This window comes from Triticum aestivum, chromosome 1B, assembly GCF_018294505.1.
Source record: "Triticum aestivum cultivar Chinese Spring chromosome 1B, IWGSC CS RefSeq v2.1, whole genome shotgun sequence".
NCBI classification, from domain to species: Eukaryota; Viridiplantae; Streptophyta; class Magnoliopsida; order Poales; family Poaceae; genus Triticum; species Triticum aestivum.
In genome coordinates, this window is record NC_057795.1 from 56,513,948 (window position 1) to 56,523,812 (window position 9,865).

General features: G+C 49.7%; 1 pseudogene; it reads left to right on the forward strand.

Annotated features, from left to right (window-relative positions):
* The first annotated feature begins 911 nt into the window (after positions 1–911).
* On the forward strand, positions 912–3,002 carry LOC123077023 (protein FAR1-RELATED SEQUENCE 5-like; annotated as a pseudogene).
* Positions 3,003–9,865: the final 6,863 nt, after the last annotated feature.

Here is a 9,865-nt window from a genome sequence, read left to right on the forward strand (position 1 = left end):
CAGGTTGATCCACCGGCTACAGGGTGGACACGAAGGTATGATTGCCTACCACTCACTCTACGAATTAGCTAAAGATTTTAGATTACTACAACCGTTGATACTTGATTCAGCACCCGGATGCTGGTTGTTCCTGTATGGAGTGAATGATTGGGCATGGTTGCCTTCAGTAAACCATTTGTGTATACTAGTTCAGAGAAGTTGGACAAATAAGGTAGATAGAGTTTTATGTAATCAAGCAACCCCATTATATAAAATGAAAGTGTGGAATGATTAACTGATGCGCAAGATATGTTATGGGGAAATACATTTGTAAGATGTGTGAAAAAAAGATGCTGGCATTCTGTTAGAGTAGACTGCCCTTTGTTTTAGAATTTTCTGAATGTAAATGTAATGCACAATTGTGTGGATGCATAAATTCAGGGTCAGGATTGGTGCTGCTGCTCCAGGGCGTGCCCCCAACCCGGATAGGATGACAGCGCTATAGCAGCCGGTCCGCGTGTTTGCGGAGGCACCCGGTGAGAATGTCATTGTGCCAAAGATAGGGATCAGCTTCGACACACTTGGCGAGGCATATGATTTTTACAGTTTGTATTCCTGGCAGAAAGGATTCGGCATTAGATATGGGAAGAGCGGACTAAATGTCAACAGGATGACATGCATGCAGGAGATAATCTACGGTTGTGCGGTATGATTTCCTTTGCTCAGGGGGGTTGGGGGTTGGGGGCTTGATGCTCAATGATTCTCCATTATTGTGTGCAGTGTTTCAAGATCTAGGTGCTAAGGATCAACAATTCAGGTACAGAGTAGAGGACGACAAAGAGGGGAGGATTAGTACTCTGATGTGGGCTAATGGAAACAGCAGACTGCAGTACACTTTCTTCGGAGACGTAGTGACATTTGATAAAACGTACATGACCAACCTGTATCACATGCCATTCGGGCTTTTTATTGGAGTTAACAACCACTTCCAGAGCATTATACTTGCCCGCGTATTGGTGAGGGATGAGAAGGTCGAAACATTCGAATGTTTTTTTTTAGAATTTGTCAGAATGATGGGTGGCAATGCACTGCAAACTATTCTCACAGGTAAAAACTATATTATTAGTACTAGTTGACGAGTTTGATAAAGATTGGCTAACAGATATATGACACCTCTGTCTTGCAGACCAGAACCGTGCCATTGAGGTTGCTATAAAGAATGTGATGCCGAGGACAGCACACCGGTGGTGCAAGTGGCACATACCGAAGAAGGCCAAGGAGTCGTTGGGTCGATTGTACTCAATGAAGAGTGATTTCCAAGCAGAATTTCACAAGGTTATTAATCACATGTTGACGATGACGAGTTTGAAGAAGCCTGGAAGTTCCTAATCGATAAATATAACCTGAAGTTACACGAGTACATGACACAGCTGTATGAGATGCGGCACAAATGGGCAAAGCCTTACTTCAGAGGTGTGTTCTGTGCTAAAATGACTAGTACTCAGCGGAGTGAAAGCGCAAACAATATGTTGAAGAACTATATACCACCGGGATGCCCAATGCATTTGTTTGTGAGGAAATACATGGTCTTGCAGTTTGACAGGGAAGCGGAGGAAAATTATGAGGAGAAACGGACAAGAAATGTATGATGTTGTTACATCTAGAATACATTTTGACAGTTCATTTAGCTGGTTCGTTCTTCTTGACAGGTCTGACATACATTTGTTTTTGCAGGGGACGCCACTGTTTCGAGCAAACATGGTTACAGAAAGGCATGCTGGCAAGAAATACACTAGAGCGATGTTCGAGCAATTTGGGCATATAATACACGAATGTGGTGCTTACCAGGTGGAAGATAATGAGAAAGGGAAAACATATGTTGCAATACATACCGATGCAGCTCGGAGAGAGAAGTGGTGCAGAATATCATATAAGGTGACCGTGCTGGACGGTGGAGAGGAATTTGACTGTGAATGCGGCCAATTCACTCACATGGGCTGCTATGCAGCCATGTCCTGAAGGTAATCACATTTGCCCCATTGAATCAGCACTAGAAATAATAGATTAAAGTAGAGTAGATTTTGTTTTCCAATCATTTAGAAAGAGAACGATTTTTTATTATGTAGGTTCTAGACATCATCCATATAACAGAAATACCAAAGAAACACATAGTGAAAAGGTGGACAAGAGACGCCCGTGACATCGTGCCTCCACATCTTAGCCAATACCAGAAGGATAATGCTAGCAACAACAACCCATTCAGTTACATGCATTTCAACATGTACATGCAAGTGATCGAGCTTGTACGAATGGGGGATTCAAGTGTACAAGCATATGAATGCCTGGTTGCCTTGTTCAAGCATTGTGCTGAAGAAATGAAGCCATACACAGATATTAGAGATGGTGTGGGCCTGGAGGACCGAATGGCTGGAAATGATGTTGTTGTAAACCAAGATCGCCCTCCCCCCTCCTCTGGCGCCCCCGCGGGCGGCAGGGGAGGAACCCTAGCCACCGACGCCTCTCCTCTCTCCCTCCCCTCTCCCCCCTCCCGCTGCCGCCAAAGGGCGCGCCCGGGCGAAGCCCGGCCGGCGGCGGCGGCGGCGGGGACTCTCACCCCCTTGTGCAGCTGGGGCTGGCGCGGGCCGGCGCGGTCGGACCAGGGCGTTGCGGAGAGCGGGACGCGGCGGCTCTGCGGGTGGCGCGGGGTTCTCCGGCGGGCGTGGTGGGCTGCGATGAGGCAGGCCGTGCCCGGGGTCTGGATGCAGCGCCTCGGCCGGATCTGGCCCTGTGGCGGCGAGGGCCGCGGGCGACGCTGTGGGCGGGCGGCCACCTCTGCCGGGTCCTTCCTGCCCGGTGGAGGTGGGAGATGGTGGTGCGTGCTGGTGGTCGCGGACGGCGGCTGCAACTTTGGCCGCGGCTCGGCCAGATCTGACTTCTCAGCGATGCGGGCCTCGGAAGGCTTGGGCTGCGGGCGGCCGCCTGGACCGGGGCCATGTTGGCTGGTTGGGGTGGCGGCGCAGTAGCGGCGGTTTGGCCCCCCTCTCCTGATGCTTGGGGTGCTTAGAGCTGTGATCGGAGGCGCGGCCGGAGGGTGGAGCATGGTGGCTCAACGCTTCTCGCCTTTGGTTGGCCACGGTGGTTGGGGCGCTCCGGTGGTTGGCAGGGGTGCCTCCGGGTTTTTGCTGTTGCCAGGGGTGGCGACGGTGGCCCGACCCCGGTTCGAGAAATGGCGAGGTGGCTGCGGCATGCCCGGCAGCCGCCGGTGGCTTTCCCCTGTCCTGTTTCTGCCGGCTGGGTCCCATTCTCGCCCAAAGGGCTCGCCTTTCTGACAGCAGCGTCTGGTGATCCGTGTGGAAGGAGGTGGGGTGGTCTTGGATGCCAGGGCGGCGGCTCTGGTGGTGGAAGCCCGGTGCTCGCGGGCGGAGGCCGTGGCTCAGGTGCTGCCCGGTGGCCATGGCCGTGTGGGCGGCGTGGTGGCCTGGGGGATGACGATCGGTGGTGGTGGTGCGGCTTCCGTACCTTTGCCAGGGGCAGTGAGCGTGGACCGGGGTGAAAACCTTCTCTGTCTTTGGGCAGTCCGGTGGCGGCGAGTTCGTCCCCTTCTTGAAGGCGCCGTCACGGTCCTCATTGCCCTCGTGTTGCTCCAGGGGAAACCCTGACCCTCGGTTCGGGCGGTGGCGGCACTCTAGGTCGTAACCTTCCTGAAGGCGCCGCCTTGGAGCTCACGGTTCATCTTCTGCAGCTACATCTCTTCGCAGTGGCATGTTCACGGTTGAGGATCTCGGTAGCTCTTGTAGTGGCTAGGTGTGGTGTTGCTGCGTCTAGCGCCTATGTATCTAGTCTTGGGTGTGTGCGTGAGTTGTGGTGACGTGTGTTTGTATCAGATTGTGGCTGGTTGGTGCTTTATATATAAAGCAGGGCGAAAGCCTTTTTCGGTAAACCAAGATCAGACTGAAGGTGAGCAAATGGGAGTTGATGTTAGGAGGACTAGAGCGACGGTCAATGATGATACCGACTCAGGAAATGAATCAGGTAATATGCTGGCGGGGTTATTGCCTCTTGCCAAGAGGAAGGAAATGGGTAGGCCTACAACAAGCCGAGAGAAAGCACCATACGAAGGTCTCAGTAAGAGAACAAGATTTTGTATGATATGTAGACCGGAGGGGCATAAGCGAACAACCTATCCAGATAGGGGGGGACGTGCCAAAACAGCCACAGAGGTCTGGCAGATGCAAGAATTGTGGTGTTGAAGGGCATCGTAGGAATAACTGCCATAAAGCGGCGGAGCTCCGGCTGAAGAACTGACCGTATGAGTCATCGTGTAATGTTGAGCTATATGGATTACTGTGTTCTTATGTACCCAGAATTGTGTTATTGAACTTGTCTGAAGAATAACTGCGGCTTGCTATGCCTCTGTGTATGTGTATCGTGGCTGAAAAACCGACCGACCGACCGAGCTGAAAAACCGACCGAGTCGTCGTGTAATGTTGAGCTATTGGATTATTGTGTTCTTATGTACCCAGATCGAGCAATCCAGGAGTAGACCTGCCCGTCGCAATGTGTACAAGGTATCAGCGACAAGATCTCATCCTGGCCTGCCGATGACGATGATGCGTACATAGTTGAGGAGGAGCTGGTAATGGCAACGGCTCGGCTACGACTGCATACAACCAGAGATCTGAGTGAGGAATCCACCATTGGGCTGGAGCTGAGCTGATTAAGTAGATGAGAACCGTGCCGCGGAAGACTGCTGGATCGCTCCAACGGAGGATGCATTAAATGAAAGCAGGTGCAGAATCTTGTTCGGGACGGCTCATGGTGGCCAAATTCCTGATCCGCGAACCCGAATTTCTGTTCCGTGGCTGGCCTGGGTAACGGCGTATCCATGAATGGATCAGATAAGTGGGCCATGGGCCATTATAAAACTTCTGCACTGTGAATTCCAGGTGGAAATAGCCACCCACCCGCGCCCACCACAAGATATGCATGTGGTACAGATAACGAGACCACTGCAGCTCGTGAGCACATTAGCACTTTCGTCTACTCCACGCATATATACTAATTTGGCAAACAAAGAAAAACCGTGAGATCTATTAAGAAACAAAAAGCCTAATGTATTAATTTGGCAAACAAAGAAATTGGTCTACCGCACGCACATATACTAATGTATTGATTTTGTTCCTGGCCTTTGCGACATCAATTTTTTTCCTCAAAAAGACTGTCCAGCTCCATTCTTGGAACTATGGCTCAAACCACTATTTTCTGGAAAAAGAATACCGGCTTAGGCTTTGAAAAAACAGTATAACGACACAACAAAATATTAATATTTACCATCAAACACGTCGGACTGAATTTGCTGTTGGGGGGTCTCCAACTCGTAGAAACTCATTATCCTGCAGGGAAAAAGACGTCATCAATTGTTTCAGCAAGTACAAAAACAAGCAAAGATGTCGTTGCGCCGCCGCAGCTTGCACGTCGTACATGACAGTGAGAGAGGATGGAGGCGAGGACGCCGGGACGGACCTTGAGAGTGGACGAATGACGGCGCGAGGGCCGGACAGATCCGTCTGTCTCTGCGGTCCATGCTTCTCCAGCCGGGGATGACAGCGAAGGCGCCATGGACCACCGCTGCGGCTCAAGCTCCTCCCGGGTCGCTGCTGCACGCGTGGAGATGGAGGCGGGGGAGGAGGCGGACTTGCGCCAATGCGAGATGAGCAGGGGATAGGAGGAGCCGTTCCTATGGACAGCATTAGCAAATACATGAACATCTGCATCAGCTTTAGCATGCCATTAAATTAAACAAAGGTTCCAAATTCACTTCCAAACCAATGTAGCGCTGCAGATTTACATACAAAATCTAAACCATTTATCCATCATCCAAGTTAGGAGCTGGTAACAACAATATAACCAACAAATTAATCACACAAATTAGAAGGGTAAACTAATAAAAGTTAGAGATATGCAGACATGGAAGAAAAAGAAAACAAATGAAAGAGGATCTTACCAGGAGTTTAAGTCCTTGATTTGGCTGTGTAGATGCCAATGTAGAGAGGGGCATTGCCTGCTCTACTTCCTGCTCCAACCCACTTCTTGTGACGCCCACGCCTTATCCTCCTAGCGTCATGTTCCCACCTCCACCTTCCATCTCTTCTTCTCAAAGCAGGCAGGCGAGCTACTCCTGAAATATCGGGGGATGCAGTGATGCAGCAACACAAGGAGGAGGGATTTCTCCTGCCGCCCTTGCCATTTTCGCCTCCCAACAGCTGAGTGGAGGTGGTCGCTGGGCGAGGGCTCGTCCATGGGAGAAAAGAAGAGGCGTCGACAGCGTGGATCCGTCCTGATTCGTCCCCTTCTGTTCGTCAAGAAGAGAGTACATAAGAAAGAAAAGGAGAGAAATCTAGAAGAAGGGACTGGAGAAGAGAGAATACCATGGAGACGATGCCGGCACACCCACGTCGGCAGGGTCCCCGTGCGTGTCGTTGACGGAGCCGTGTGGATCTGGGCCGGCCGGATCCAGTGGATAGCTCTCCGCATGCTCGCGCTAGAGCTCGCCCTTGCCCACTGTCGTGTGGTGCAGCTGCGACCCCGGCTCCTCCTGTTGAGCATGGAGGCAGAGGAAGAGGCAACGCAGCAGCAAAGGAGATGAGACGGCCGAGCTGAAGGGGGGAATCAGGGGGAGAGGAGGGGAGCCGGCGGCAGCAAGATGGGACGAGGAGATGCGGGAGGAGGAGGTGGTGGAGGCGGAGGAGACGAGGCGGCCGAGAGGGAGGGGAAGCGGAGGCGGCGGCGACACGGAGAAGGGGAGCGGGATGAGGGAGAGAAGGGAGATATTTTCACGGGAGAGAGAATGCCTGCCCAATCCCGATCGCTGCAGTCCACCCCAATCACGAGCTCCCACCCCACGTTACGCCCCGCCACCCACGTTCACCAATGCAGCCCCCCTTTGGATGATTGGCACGCACACGCGCGACACGCGTTGAAACGGTTGCCCCACACACAAGGGTGGCCCAGCTGTCATATGCTCTAGACCGAGTGGCGAACGTACAGAAAAATGAATGCTTAGATGTTTGACAGCAGGGTAAAAACCAGCAAGCAGGTACAACGCGGGGTAAAACGATCGGACCAGATTCAAAACAGAGCTCAATGGCCTTAGATGGGCGGGTAGCATAGCGGGATTTATATGTTTAATATATGTTATATATATTCCCCTTAATTTTTCTTATGTATAAAGTTGTGATATAAAATATTTGTATATTTCTTTACAAAGTGAGTATCTCTCTCTCAAAAATATATTTATGTGTAACTAGTTACTCTTGTCTTTCTGCTTCCTTTCGCTGATATGTAGGGTAACCGGAAACAGGCTCCTCATGCCATATGCACAAATTACAGTGCACAACTGCACGGTAGACACACCCCGGTCGTAGCGCCGCAGTAATGCCCAATGAGCCGTAAAATCACAACCCCCCCCCCCTTTCCAGCTGTAGCAGTAAGCTGGACAGACGAAGCGGCAATATTTCACTGGGCCTGAATCCCCTTCTCCCTCGTCTGCTTGTTCAGAGAAAACCCCCTCTCGGCGATTGCATAGGGTTTTCTCATGGAGAACCAGGTACAAATTCTTCATCCATCCCCGATAAATCCAAGTCCCTTGGTCGTATGTAATCCTAGGATGGCAACCGCCGCCGTTGATGCATTTTCCTTCCTACTGAATCTAGTGTGTTTCATTTGCAGTGCCCAAAGTGCGAGGACCCTATAGGTTTATGCGCCCTCGGCGAGACGCCACACTTATTCCTTCTCATCCTAACACAGATTTTAAAACGCGCACAGTATGTTTCTAGAATCCTCTTTTCTATCCGGAAGGGTGGATTTTTTTGAACATGCTGTCGACTAATTTGGAAATTTGTATTGCTATATTTGGATAAAAGGTACTACTAGTACGATGGTCAGCACTGGCGTGAAGGAGAAGTTATTTCTAGATTTGGATAGGGAATACATTGTGTTCTCGTATTATTTTTCCTGCAGTGCATTATTTATCCGCCAGAACACATGTACTCAAGATGCTCGGCCTTGCCATAACTGAATACACTAGTTTAATGGTCACAGTGAAGAAAATCCATGGATATAAGTTCCGAGTTGGGTTCATGAACCAAGAAGATCGCTGCTTTTTTATGACCGGACTTGGATAAACTTTCTCAAGTGTTACGGACTTAAAGTTGGCACACGAATGTTGATGAAAATAGCAGAACCTGGTCTCATCTTCACTGCGATCTTCCACCCCGACGTTGTTCCAATTGTTCATCCATGTTAGTTTTGTATCTGGTTATTGCCTGTTGCCTCGATTACTTCTTAGTCCACCTATTCTGTGTAACTAATCACAATTTAACTTTAGAAGTAGCAACAAATCTCTCACGAAGATGCTACTTCTAACTAATATTTTCTTATAATTGATGGCACGTGTAGGTTTTTTCAGAGTTAAGCAGGTTGCTCGTTTGTTATTCTGTAGTAACTCGGCTGTTACTGATGGCACTGAAGTTGACTGGGACGACATCCATAAGTTCCTATACTTTATTGATCGTCTTGATCCCTTATGGGGCGTTTCAATGGTGGAAGGCCACGTGGATATGTGTGCCACTGCTGCACTCGTTGAACAGGTCCAACTGTGTCGAGAAACTTATGGTACGAGTTGTTTTCTGTTATATATGTTGTTCATAAACTATTGCTTATACATAGTTTTATAGTTGTGATCTTCTTGAAACAGAAACTGCCCAGTTCTATTGTTCCTATACAGATGCGTGACCATGGTCGGGTCAGACTTGCGCTTGGTCACAACATTATGTTTATGTCGACCTACTCCATTCCCCTTGGAGGTGAAAAGATACTTATTCATGGGTGGTCTCAAATAATGAAGGCTCGTCCATCTTGGAGAATAGGACAGAAGAATATGTTCATGCGTTTCCATGGCTCTAAAGCAAATATCCTGTTTATTGACCACATTGCGAGATGAAGCCGCTTACAGAAGGTTGTGGATGCGCGGGGGTGACGCCTGGGCCTTGTCCTGGGGCTTGGCGGCCTCACCCTTGTTTAACTGTAGGCAAAGTAGCACTGTTCAAGGCGTGCTTTGTACGGTTGAACCTGTATAAGTACTCATACTGCTTTCAGCTTTGGTTGTTAAGTGCCCCTACTGGTTTTAGTTAAGGTTGTTAAGTACCCCTGTTGCTTTTACAGTCTGTTGTGTTTCTTCAGTCATGTCTTCCTCCAGCCGCCAAAATCAAACCAGCGCCAGCGGGGCCGCCTGCTTCCGCCTCCCACGGCTGGCTGCGCCTCAGCGCATGCATCGCCGCCCCACCATCTCCTGAATCATTAACGCCGACGTCCTCCGTGCGCTTTGGTGCACTCACCGTGGCGCCGCCCTCTCGCGTTGTCAACATGGTCAACAAACAACAGGAATCGGCAGAAGTATGTGGAGAGGATGATAGTAGGGGCCCACCATGTCAGCGTATGGAAAAATAAAATGCTTCCTCCTAGTGTTTTCCTGACATCTGGGAACCACGACATTGTGAGTGTACATAGTCAATAGACAAGAGAACAGCACAAGATCGGCTGACATCTGGGACGTAGCTGCTCAAGTAGTATTTTTTTGGTTATTGTTGAGATGGAGCAGGGATTGAACTGGGTTGTGGCCCGTCTAGCCTAGGCTTATATTTTATGTTCACCATGTGACCAGCCCAGCTATTTTTTTCTTTGTGAAAATGAGCCCAGTTTATTTTTTCTGAAGAATACCCAATCAAAGCCTACTTATTTTTCTACACCCTGATGGGCTGCAACTCTTTCAAGACGCTTGCAAATCTTGAAAGTAATATGAAATGGGTTGTAAATACAAAAACAGATG